Genomic DNA, 5,568 nt, shown 5'->3' with positions numbered 1-5,568 from the left:
TTGACTTGAGCAACTAAAAAATTGGTGCTTCTATAAAGAAATGGAGAAGAAGTTGGAAGAATGCATTCTATATGGGAAAGCCAAAGTTTGGTTTTGGCCATATTAAGTCTGTGTGGTAAAAGTGGTGATTTTGAGTAGACTGATTGGATATTAAGCCTGGAGTTCAGAGAAGAAACTCAGGTCAGAAATAAGAATTTGGGGATCCTCAGCTTTGTAACTAATTGAGATTAGCAAGGATGTGGGTGCAAACAAAGGAGAGACTCTAAGCCTGAATTCTACATCATTCTGTGTTTGGTAAATTCGGAGATGATAAAGAATAAACAAAGAGTGTGGATGGGTTACCATTGTTTTTGGAGAATGATTAGGGAAGTGTTTTGCATTAAATTCAAATGAAGAGTTTTCATCAAACAGGAAAGAGTAACCAACTCTGTTAAAAATGCTTTGTCAAAAAAAAAAAAAAATGGGGTAGAGTGTTGGCTTACCATACCTTGCAGTGAACCGTAGAGAAAAGGCTTCAGAAATTTGTTCCTCAAGGAATTTGTTTATTTCTAGTGTTGTGACCCTAGTCATTCCAGAATTCCAGTAACTCTCACAGGAATAATTATGTCCTAATGTGTATGTTTCCAGAGTCCAACAATTAAACTTTAAAAATGCCAGTGGTGGAACAAATGTGCTATTTGCCTTTATCTTATCTACACTACTAATCAAAATGGATTATAACTATTTTTCAACAAGGATATATTCAGACACTCTACTTGAGATAAGGATTCTCCATTATGCATTTTTTTAACTTAGAGTGAAGAAGATATGATAAAAAATATTGAGTTTTAAGGGGAAATGTCAGATTTATAATTATATTACCAAGAAAGAGTAGAGAGGCAATGTTAGAAATCTTGTACTATTCAAGTTCAAAATCCAGGAGAGTTACCCTAACTGTGTTTGAAGTTTCTTCTTTCAAAATAAACTAAACACAGAGTACTCCAACAAAATGAGTTTTAAAAGATGCTTGCTTTTTTGCTTTCAAGTGAGACAATATCTTAATTACCTAAATGGAAGAGGACAAGGATCTACTCTATAAGCACAAGCACAGAGTTACTGCATTTGCAGTGGAACCCATTCTCTTTGCTCCTTTAAGAGTTGGTTGCCTTTTAATTATGGAATCAAGGTTCTTGATCCATATCTCTGACTAGACCATATTCTAACGCTAAAATCTGGAGCATTATTTCTTAAACGACATGCACTCTAGTTTCCTTATGAATAAAAGGAGGAAAATGTAATATCTATATTATTGGAATTTTTTGAGGCTCAAATACATGCAAAGCATGTAGAGCAAGGCTTGGCCTAAAAAGTGGCTCATTGGAAGAGGACCCCAGAAATACATTGGGGGGTTCATGATTAGTACTTGGAAAGGTAATGTTAGATAGGAAAAAGAAAAATAACTGATGCTTAAGTTTTACACTGGCACTCATGATACCAGCCTCTCTTCAGTTGTGGTGCATTGGGCCTGGCTTGGTGCTCACTAGGACAGGGCAGTTACTGGCAATGCTCAGTAAGATACTGCTACTAACTAGAAAGGCTTATTATCAAATTATAATGTTCAAGGGTAATAACAATCTTAACTTGTATGATAGTCAAAAACTGGGAATCTGAGAAAACGAGGGGCCTCAAAAGGTGGGCAAAAAGCAGCACTAAGCAATAGAATAAGAGTTATTTGAAAAACTATTAAGACAGGTTGTTTTAATTTGTTGTAAGTCTCAGCTGCAGGATTTTGGTTTAGAGGTATCACTGAAGCTCCTAAATGGTGGCTGAAGAAGAGCAAGGCAGGGCTTTAAAATCTTTAAGCATCAAGGACTTGCCTCCATTTCTCAAATAGTTCTGGGTATACAATATTTAGCTTAAAAGATCCATCTTCCTTTTCTAAGCTACCATTGCTCTATCAGCATCCTGGGTAACTTCAAATAACATAGAAGTGGCTCAGTTTATTTTGTTTATTTGTACCCACATAGTGTTTAGTATAAAATGTGCCATGCGTGTACCTATGCAACAATCCTGCATGATCTGCACATGTACCCCAGAACCTAAAGCACCATATATATATATATATGATATTCAAATAAGGCCACTAGAAGAAAATCTTGAGAAAAGGCTAAGGTCAAACAAAACACAACCATCTGAAATAAGATACTGTTTATGGGCTTCAGACAAGAAAAACTCAGAAATCCAAACAGCACAGAGGTATTGCCTCCCAAGAACGGTCTAACACAAACATGACAGTGAATACACAGAATACACTGCTGAAGCTGGTGGTAGCTAACTCAGCTGAGACTAAGTGTATAGTTAAGAAAAATGTGGTTCTATTGAAAGGTAAACTAAATCTTCAGAAGGTAAGTGGAAAATAATCATGTCTTTGGTATGAATGTGACATATTTTTAATCTGCTATTTCAGGAAAAGATATGTCTTTCCTTAAAACAATTTAATAGTGTTTCTGTTATTGGATTAAATATTTTTTATTTTTAGGCATTTTTAATTACACATAAATACCTATTTATCTGCATAATAACCTATATATCCTGCCAAAATTTTAAACTAGCATCAGTAAGCTTTCCCAAGCAAATCATTGTATAGGTATAATAAGACTATACCTCTACTTCACAGATGGTGAAAAAATATAATATAGTAGTAACAGTTTTATATTAATCTAGAGTCTTTTAACTGGTTTAAATATGTCATACAAATTAACTCATTAAATCTGTATTATACCTTCAAATAAGGAAGCCAAGATTTTTGTCACTCTTCTGCAGCTGGAGTTGCAAAGAGGTCAAATGCATCATTCAAGGTCATATAATAGAATAAAACAGATTCCAACTTTGTAGAATCTTTCAATTAAGGTTACAAGAGATGGTGTTACTATTGTTTAACAAGATTTATTCTTCTTCTTTCCAAATGATTACCTTTGGGGGGAATGATTTATTTTTCTTTATTATTCCAATAATCATGGCATGGCTGTTGCTTCACAGATATTTTCTAAAAGTCCCAGTGTGTGTGTGCGTGCGTGCGTGCATGTGTACATGCGTGTGTATCGTAGGAGGAGAAGGAGGAGGGAAAAACCCATTATTAAAGTGAAACCAAAAAATATCATCTCTTTGTTATGCATCTGTACTATCTTCATGAAGTTCTCACAAGTTATTTTCAGCAATAAGGAATAAGAATATTAACCCAACTAGATGCTTTATCTGCAAAGATAAGAGAACTGGTTTATTGGCATCAATGATAGTGTCCATTCGATAAAATTTTTTAAAGTACTATATTGTAAACATATAAGGAAATAAATAATTTTAAAATGAAATTAAATATATGAGATTTAATATCTAAAAATATTATAAAACTGGAATAATCAAGAGCATGTAATCAAGTATAGTTTTCAGAATAGAGTTATGCTTTTAAAATTTGGAAAGGTAAAATTCTGGACAATCCAGGATAAAAGAGAAAAGTTATTAGGTCACAGCTTCATCCAGTGATACAGGGATACTTTAAGATCATCTCAGGCATCATGTATAGGATTAACACATCTTTTTTCCCTTGCTGAATCCTTTGGTAGCTAAGAGATTTATTCCACTTTCTCACATTTCTACATACAGAGGATTTAGCTTAAATGCCTCATCCTCCTTTACTAAGTGGCCTTGTTTCTATCAACTTCCTTGAAAAACTTCAAAAAATATAATAGGTGATTTCAGAGCCACATACTGTTATTTAAAAAATGAGAATCTGATAGCATACATATCCAAGATCTTATCAAAGAGATACAAGCCGTAATAATGATTCATTGATTTTCCAAATCCTCAATCAATTTTTGCGCTTTCTGTGGAAAAGTAGGTAGAGTTTCAGGTTTTGTGTATTCAGTCCCCTTGTGTAATCACAATCACATTATCATCACAAAATCTATTATTATGATAGTGATCAAAGATACAATATATTAATAAATTACCTTGTGACTGGAGTGGTACAAAGCATTTTCACCAAATATGTGATTTAATCCTGTCTAATAATTTGAATGCATATGTTATTGTTACCATTTAACAGCTAAGCAAACGGAAGCTTTGAGAAATTAGGTAACATGTCCAAGTTTACACACTATAATAGCCAACACTTAGACATGACCCAGGCTGTTCCTATGTGCCATGCTCTATTCTAAGCACTTCATACATATTAACTGTTTTAGTTCTCCCCTAATATATGGAAAGATGAATCTAATGGTATCACAATAATAATAGAAATAATATATTCATTTTAATACACTAATAAATAGTATTCAGGCTATACATTCCCAGAGTCCATGTTCAGTTATGAATATTAATCATCATTGAATAGGTCATTGTTGTAGATACACTGTAGGTTTTATGCCAAGTTAATTAGACTTGACACCCAATGGAGTAACAAACTTATAGAAGAGGGGCCCTTAGTTATGCGTAATTCATATTCCAGTGCATATCAAGAAGAACATCCCTTCAGAAATAACTTAGCTTCTGACACAGAGGAATATCAAGGAGTCCCAGGCCCCAAGCACCACAGAAAAGAGCCTTTATATTCCATGGATCTTATGAGGAATGGAGCACAAAATTTAAAAACATAACAGGACTCTAGCACAGGAGTACTAGAGTCATTGTGTTTTCATTTCTTCCCCTGGAAAAGAAAGATAATAGTGATACCTATCTCACAGGATTATTGAGTTCTTACAACAGTCTTGATTCATAGTAAGCATTATATATAAACATTCATCATTTTAATTTTACTGAACTTAGCCAATCCCCAGGCCACAGATAGGTAGGAGTCTGTGGCCTGTTAGAAACTGGGTCATACAGCAGGAGGTGAGCAGCAGGCCAGGGAGCCTTAGCACCTTTGCTCCACCTCCTGTCTGATTAATGGCAGCCTTAGATTCTCATAGGAGTGCAAACCCTCCTGTGAACAGTCCATGTGAGGAATCTAGGTGGCATGCTCTTTAAGAGAATCTAGTGCCTGATGATCTGAGACAGAACACTTTCATCCCAAAACCATCCCCCACATTCTTATCCATGGAAAATTTGACTTCCACAAAACTGGTCCCTGGTGCCAAAAAGGTTTGGAACCACTGCTTTAGATTACATCATCATGCCATTAAACACATAATTCTCATCAGCATACAACATATGGTAGGCACTGTCAATAACTTTATTCTAATTTAAGAATGGATACAACTTAACACATGAATTTCCACAGAATGTACAGTAGCTATCATTACAGAAAGATCTGTGGCCTCAACTGGCATCAGTGGGAAAAATCTTTGTGAGGCTTACCATAACTACAGTTAACAGGTATGGTAGAAGGATATAGGAGATACACTACGCCCATACCATATGTTACCATCTCTTCTTTAAATCCCAATACTGCCCAAATCACTAATTTTTTAAATCTCTGCACATGGTTGGTGCCATTTTATTCTATATACTCTGTCTCAAAGGAATAGTTTCATGGACTTCTTAAAGCTTTCATCATTCTAGTTCAAAGAAATTTCCTCACTAACAGAAACCTTC

Source organism: Cebus imitator, unplaced genomic scaffold (genome assembly GCF_001604975.1).
Source record: "Cebus imitator isolate Cc_AM_T3 unplaced genomic scaffold, Cebus_imitator-1.0 Scaffold39, whole genome shotgun sequence".
Classification (NCBI taxonomy): Eukaryota; Metazoa; Chordata; class Mammalia; order Primates; family Cebidae; genus Cebus; species Cebus imitator.
Note: the sequence above shows the minus strand (reverse complement) of the source record.